Source organism: Heteronotia binoei, chromosome 4, assembly GCF_032191835.1.
Source record: "Heteronotia binoei isolate CCM8104 ecotype False Entrance Well chromosome 4, APGP_CSIRO_Hbin_v1, whole genome shotgun sequence".
Classification (NCBI taxonomy): domain Eukaryota; kingdom Metazoa; phylum Chordata; class Lepidosauria; order Squamata; family Gekkonidae; genus Heteronotia; species Heteronotia binoei.
This window is the reverse complement of record NC_083226.1, coordinates 177,925,198-177,933,005: the sequence shown is the minus strand read 5'-3', so window position 1 is coordinate 177,933,005 and position 7,808 is coordinate 177,925,198. Positions and strand designations below refer to the sequence as shown.

At 48.3% G+C, this 7,808-nt stretch overlaps 1 non-coding gene across 1 annotated transcript; it reads right to left on the bottom strand.

Moving 5' to 3' along the window:
- Positions 1–7,354: 7,354 nt before the first annotated feature.
- TRNAT-UGU (transfer RNA threonine (anticodon UGU)) lies at positions 7,355–7,426 on the bottom strand. Its single transcript has one exon. It is a non-coding gene; the product is annotated as a tRNA-Thr (tRNA).
- Positions 7,427–7,808: the final 382 nt, after the last annotated feature.

Here is a 7,808-nt window from a genome sequence, read left to right as displayed (position 1 = left end):
TTTAAAACTTTGCCTGCATTTGGTCTGTTTTTTCCCCCCCTCCCCAAAGAAGCCAACTTGGCTCTAAGTGGCTCTGTTGACGAGCGAAACTTTGTTTAAAACTTTTCCTGCATTTGGTCTGTTTCCCCCCCCCCCCCCGCCCCAAAGAAGCCAACTTGGCACTAAGTGGCTCTGTTGGCATATATTCCTAGTGCTGCCAACTTCCAGATAGCACCTGGAGATCTCTGGGAATTACAGTGGATCTCCATGGGCAAAAAAAGGATCAACGGGTCTTGGTGGACCGTATGTTGAACATGAGTCAACAGTGTGATGCAATGGCTAAAAAAAGCCAATACAATTTTGGGCTGCTGAATCAGACCAATGAGGGTTCATCTTGTCCAGCATCCTGGCTGGCCAACAGTGGACAACCAGTTCCTCTGGAGGACCAACAGCAGTGCAGAGAAGTCCGAGGCCTTTCCCTGATATGGCCTCCTGGCTCTCAGATTCAGAGGAGTAGAGCCTCTGAATGTGGAGGTTCCCCTAAGTCACCACGGCCAATAACCACTGATAGACTTAGCCTCCATGAATCTATCTCATCCTTGGAAAGCTATTTATTCCTGTAGCCATCGCTACCTCTTCTGGCCGCAAATTCCACACTTTAATCATTCTCTGTGTGCAGTAGTGTTTCCTTTTGTCTGTCATGAACCTCACTGCCCATCGGCTTCATTCTTTATTTCATCCATAGTTGTAACTAGCGAATAATACACTGAACATGAGTCAACAGTGTGATGCGGTGGCTAAAAAAGGCCAATACAATTTTGGGCTTTATCAACAAAAGTCTAGTGTCCAGATCGCGTGAAGTGATGGCATCGCTTTGCTCTGCTCTGGGAAGACCTCACCGGGAGTCTTGTGTTCAGTTTCGGGCACCACATTTTAAGAAGGGTATCGACAAGCCGGAACGGGTCCAGAGGAGGGTGACGAAGATGGTGAGAAAAAGCCCAGCGTGGACTCATTTGCACATTAGGCCACACCCCCTGGCGCCAAGCCAGCCGGAACTGTGTTCCTGCTAAAAAAAGGGAAAACAAAAAACAAAAGCCGTTTTTGTACCACATCGCTCGAAGTGTTTGAATTAATTGCTGATAGCTTAAATCTGCAGATCATCCGGTCTCCTCATATTTCTAAGAACTAATTACCTGTGTGTATAAAAACGATGAAATCTCATTATATTTTCTTTAAAAAAAAAAAAGCCTTCCATGCATTTCATTACATTATCCAATTATTGCTCAACTTGTACGGCATTATGTTACTGACCGCTCACAGGCTATTTACTACACAGATGTGTTACTTTAATTAAACAAATATGATTAGCTTCACAGGATGGCATTTGTCGGAGCCAAAATATACAGAAACCCGTCATTTTCTCACTCAAGGTGCTCTGGATCCTGTGTCTGGAAGGCGTCGGTAATGATAAAAATGGCAGGAATGGGGATCTACCACACCTCTGCATTGGGTAGGATACACACCTCTGAAACGACTCCACACATTCTTTTTTATCTGTATTGCCCTGAGGAGCCTGAAAAAAAAAGACAATTCCAGCAGCTTCCCAGAAAGTTAAAATCATAGAAACGTAGAGTTGGAAGGGACCTCCAGGGTCATCTAGTCCAACTCCCTGCACGATGCAGGAAACTCACAAACACCTCCCCCTAAATCCACAGGATCTTCATTGCTATCAGGTGGCCATCCAGCCTCTGTTGAAAAACCTCCAAGGAAGCAGAGCCCACCACCTCCCAAGGGGGAAGCCTGTTAGAATCATAGAAGAGTTGGAAGGGACCTCCAGGGTCATCTAGTTCAACCCCCTGCACAATGCAGGAAACTCACAAACACCTCCCCCTAAATCCACAGGATCTTCATTGCTGTCAGATGGCCATCTAGCCTCTGTTGAAAAACCTCCAAGGAAGCAGAGCCCACCACCTCCCAAGGGGGAAGCCTGTTAGAATCACAAAATAGTTGGAAGGGACCTCCAGGGTCATCTAGTTCAACTCCCTGCACGATGCAGGAAACTCACAAACACCTCCCCCTAAATCCACAGGATCTTCATTGCTATCAGATGGCCATCCAGCCTCTGTTGAAAAACCTCCAAGGAAGGAGAGCCCGCCACCTCCCGAGGAAGCCTGTTCATTAAGGAACCACTCTAATGGTCAGGAAGTTCTTCCTAATGTTGAGCTAGAAACTCCTTTGATTTAATTTCAACCCATTGGTTCTGGTCCTACCTTTCGGGGCCACAGAAAACAATTCCACACCCTCCTCTAGATGACAGCCCTTTGAGTATTTGAGGATGGTGATCATATCCTCTCTGAGCTGCCTCTTCTACAGGCTAATTTCATTCTGTTGCTGCTGTTGGGACTGTTTTCCTGAACCCTATGCGTCTCTATGGTTCCCCCTTGACAGAGAGTAGCACTGATAATATACAGCTTGTTATTTGAAGAGACGGGACTCCTTGCCCTCAAATAACTATTGAACCTGGGACCTTCTGCTTACCAAGCAGATGCTCTACCACTGAGCCACCGCCCCTCCCCTAAATTCATTTATAACTCATTTGCCTATGGCAGACACCCCTGACATCATTGGAAGGTGTACTAAATTAGATCAGCTCAGCATCGACCTTCAAATGCTTCTTGGATTATAATTGTCATTAGAAAACTTTACTCCCACCGTACTTTTTAAATTACTTTTTCTTATGTGGCCATAGTGGCACGATGAAGATTTCTATCCATCCGCTTCATAGGTCTTGGTTATTTTCCCGTTTTGTTTTGTTTTTTGCGGGGGGGGGGGGATATTAGAAAGTTTGTCAAATCTTAGAGTTCAGCAAAATTCTCCCAGGAGGTTTGAACAATGGAGCCCAAAAGCAAGCTTTTTTGTGGGGGGGAGGCAATGGCAAACCACCCCGTCAAAAGTCTGCCGTGAAAACACTGTGAAAGCAACGTCACCCCAGAGTCGGAAACGACTGGTGCTTGCACAAGGGACCTTTCCTTTCCTTCTAGGAGTTTGACTCAGCCTTCCATCCTTCTGAGGTCGGTCAAATGAGTCCCCAGCTTGCTGGGAAGAAAGAGTAGATGACTGGGGAAGGCAAGGGCAAACCACCCCGTAAAAAGTCTGCCGTGAAAACGTTGTGAAAGCGACGTCACCCCAGAGTCGGAAACGACTGGTGCTTGCACAGGGGACCTTTCCTTTCCTTCTAGGAGTTTGACTCAGCCTTCCATCCTTCCGAGGTCGGTCAAATGAGTCCCCAGCTTGCTGGGAAGAAAGAGTAGATGACTGCGGAAGGCAAGGGCAAACCACCCCATAAAAAGTCTGCCGTGAAAACACTGTGAAAGCAACGTCACCCCAGAGTTGGAAACGACTGGTGCTTGCACAGGGGACCTTTCCTTTCCTACTAGGAGTTTGACTCAGCCTTCCATCCTTCCGAGGTCGGTCAAATGAGTCCCAAGCTTGCTGGGAAGAAAGCGTAGATAACTGGGGAAGGCAATGGCAAACCACCCCGTAAAAAGTCTGCCGTGAAAACGTTGTGAAAGCGACGTCACCCCAGAGTCGGAAACGACTGGTGCTTGCGCAGGGGACTACCTTTTCCTTTTTTTAAGAAAAAAAGAGTACAATAAATTTTAGGGCTTTCAGAGCTCTGCTCCTGTGAGCTCCTGCCTAAAATGAGGCCTGGTTTTGTCAGATATGTCAGCTGCTCATCAAACACCTGACTGACAGTTACGTTAGCTCCCGTGAATGGGAAAAGGTCCTTAATGTGTGATTTCATTGTTGTCCCTCGTTGGTCTGCACCAACCGCCCTTGTTATAGTTTATTGAGTCAGAATCGCCAATGATAGCTTTTATTATAAACTGCCGTGCACAATATTTAAATGCTGAACTTTGAATCAATGTTGTATGCTGCATACTAGATTATTATATTTTTGGAAGGTTTTTGCATTGCAGAAGAAGAAGAAGATATTGGATTTATATCCCGCCCTCCACTCTGAATAGGGTTGCCAAGTCCAATTCAAGAAATATCTGGGGACTTTGGGGGTGGGGCCAGGAGACATGGGGGCGGAGCCAGGAGCAAGGGCGTGACAAGCATAATTGAACTCCAAGAGAGTTCTGGCCATCACATTTAAAGGAACAGCACACCTTTTAAAATGCCTTCCTTCTGTAGAAAATAATGAAGGATAGGGGCACCTTCTTTTGGGGCTCATAGAATTGGACCCCCTGGCCCAATCCTTTTGAAACTTGGGAGGTATTTTGGGGAGAGGCACTAGATGCTATACTGAAAATTTGGCGCCTCTATCTCAAAAAACAGCCCCCCTAAGAGCCCCCAATACCCGCAGATCAATTCCCCATCATTCCTTATGGGACTCTTTCATGGAGGTGCATAATGGCTTTGGGGGCGGGGCTTCCTCCGCCGGCCAGCTGGCTGGGGGAGGGGGGAAGCCTGTAAACCAGGGGATCCCCCGCTGGGCCCTGGGGATTGGGAAGCCTAACTCTGAAGAGTCTCAGAGCGGCTCACAATCTCCTTTCCCTTCCTCCCCCACAACAGACACCCTGTGAGGTAGATTAAGATATTGGATTTCTATCCCGCCCTCCACTCCGAAGAGTCTCAGAGCGGCTCACAATCTCCTTTCCCTTCCTCCCCCACAACAGTCACCCTGTGAGGTGGGTGGGGCTGGAGAGGGCTCTCACAGCAGCTGCCCTTTCAAGGACAACCTCTGCCAGAGCTATGGCTGACCCAGGGCCTTTCCCTTCCTCCCCCACAACAGACACCCTGTGAGGTGGGTGGGGCTGGAGAGGGCTCTCACAGCAGCTGCCCTTTCAAGGACAACCTCTGCTAGAGCTATGGCTGACCCAAGGCCATTCCAGCAGGTGCAAGCGGAGGAGTGGGGAATCAAACCCTGTTCTCCCAGATAAGAGTCCGCACACTTCACCACTACACCAAACTGGCAAGGAACCAAAGCAAAACCTGACACATCCCATGTGTGTTTCTAAGCCATCACTTCACATGATCTGGACACTATACTTCTGTTAATAAAGCCCAACATTGAATTGGCCATTTTAGCCACTGCGTCACACTGTTGGCTCATGTTCAACATATGGTCCACTAAGACCCTTCAATCCTTTTTTGTACATGGAGATCAACTGTAATTCCAGGAGATCTCCAGGTGCCACCTGGAAGTTGGCAAGGAACCAAAGCAAAACCTGACACATCCTATATGTGTTTCTAAGCCTGACTCAAGAGGTCAAAAGAAGAAGATATTGAATCTCAGAGCGGCCACACACTCCTTTTACCTTCCCCGCACACAACAGACACCATGTGAGGTGGGTGGGGCTGAGGGCTCTCACAGCAGCTGCCCATTCAAGGACAACTCCTACAAGAGCTATGGCTGACCCAAGGTCATTCCAGCAGCTGCAAGTGGAGGAGTGGGGGATTTCCCAGATAAGTGTCCATGCCCTTAACCACTACACCAAACTGGCTCTCAAGAGGGTCCCTTTTCCGTGCTCCCTCCATTGGCTGTCTTCAACTCTCAGCGTAGAAGGAAACCAGACCCCCTCTTTGAGACTTGTCTCTTGATTAGGGGGCTAGACCTCTGCTCGGAGGGTATTGATCTGCCTTCCATCTGCCCGTAGCTCATTAGGTATTCTTTCATTGTTTCCTATGCAAATTAAGTTAATGAGAATTAGGAGCATAATGGAGCCCATTCAGTGTTCTAGTTGGTGGAAAATGGGTTTGACTACCAATTTTCCATTACAGCTGTTTTGTAATTACTTCGGAGCTCTCTGAATTCTAATGGTGCTACCGAGCGGCTCTGACAGATTCTTCTGAACGGCCCCTGCCCACACAAGTCCACACTCTCGTGCACACCCTATCTTAAAAAGAGCAATTAAAATGTGGAATTTGCTGCCAAAGGATGCTGTGATGGTAAGAGGCATAGATAGCTTTGTTATGGGATTAGATAGATTCATGGAGGAGAGGTCTATCAGTGGCTACTAGCCATGGGGACCAAAGAGAACCTCCGCGTTCCGAGGCAGAAAGCCCATGAATCCCAGAGCCAGGAGGCAACATCAGGGGAAGGCCTTGGCTTCTCTGCCTTGTTGTTGGCCCTCCAGAGGAACTGGTTGGCCACTGTGTGAGAGAGGATGCTGGACTAGATGGACCACTGGTCTGATCCAGCAGGGCTCTTCTGATGTTCTTATGAAGGCTTCGGCCTCTCTGTCCTGTTGTTGACCCTCCAGAGGAACTGGTTGGCCATTATGTGAGATGGGATGCTGGACTAGATGGATCCTCACTGGTCTGATCCAGCAGAGCTCTTCTGATGTTCTTCTCAGGGGAAGGTGTCAGCCTCTCCTCCCGGTTGTTGGACCTCCAGAGGAACTGGTTGGCCACTGGGTGAGATGGGATGCTGGGTAGATGGACCTTCACTGGTCTGATCCAGCAGGGCTCTTCTGATGTTCTTCTCAGGGGAAGGCCTCAGCTTCTCTGCCCTGTTGTTGGTCCTCCAGAGGAACTGGTTGGCCACTGGGTGAAAGAGGATACTGGCCTAGATGGACCACTCTTCTAATTTAGCAGGGCTGTCCTTATCTTCTTATGAAGGCCTCTGCCCCTGTGCCCTGTTATTTGACCTTGAGAAGAACTGGTTGGCCACTGGGTGAGATAGGATGCTGGACAAGATGGACCACTGGTCTGATCCAGCAGGGATCTTCTGATGTTCTTGAGCTTTACCCAATTGAAGTTCTAAAATGAAGCTTCTGATGAGTCTGGAGGGGGGAAATTCCATGTGGTAGTTTCTCATAAAATATGCATAGACAAATACACGACCAGTTCCTCAGTAGCAGTTGCTCCCATCCCGGGCTTCTGCTTTTTCTGACTTAAGCAATCAATTCCCCACCAGTTGGTGTGTGGGCACATTTTGATCTGCAGTTCCCTCCAGTTTCCCTCAAAAAAACAAGAGCAAGCAGCTGGTTGTGAATTGATTGCTTGAGACAGGGAAGTCAGAAGCCTAGGGGCTGAGCAACTGCTAGCAAGGAAGCAGTCCTCATGTTCTACAGTCACAAGCTCTGGGTTGGGAAATACCTGGATTTCTGAAGGGCTGAAGACCAGGGAGGACAAGGTTTAGGGGTGGGAAGGACCCTACTGGGGTATATTATTATGACTCTCCACCCTCCCAAGCAGCCATTTTTGCTAGGGGGACTGATCTTGGTCATATGAACATATGAAGTTGCCTTATACTGGATCAGACCCTTGGTCCATCAAAGTCAGTATTGTCTACTCAGACTGGCAGCGGCTCTCCAGGGTCTCCAGCTGAGGTTTCCCATGCCTACTTGCCTGGACCCTTTTTAGTTAGAGACGCCGGGGATTGAACCTGGGACCTTCTGCTTACAAAGCAGATGCTCTACCACTGAGCCACCATCCTTCCCCTTCTGGAAGAAGAGAAAAAGAAGAGATTGGATGTATATCTTGCCCTTCACTTGGAGTCTCAGAGTGACTTACAATCTTCTTCCCTTCCTCTCCCCACAACAAACACCCTGTGAGGTAGGTGGGTCTGAGAGAGTTAAGAGCATAAGAGAAGTCATGTCGGATCAGGCCAGTGGCCCATCCAGTCCAACACTCTGTGTCACATAGGAACATAAGAACAAAAAAGCGTCCAGGCAAATAGGTGTAAAAAATCTCAGCTTGAGACCCTGGAGAGCTGCTGCCAGTCTAAGTAGACAATACTGACTTTGATGGACCAAGGGTCAGATTCAGCGTAAGGCAGCTTCATATGTTCATAAGAGAAGCCATGTTGGATCAGGCCA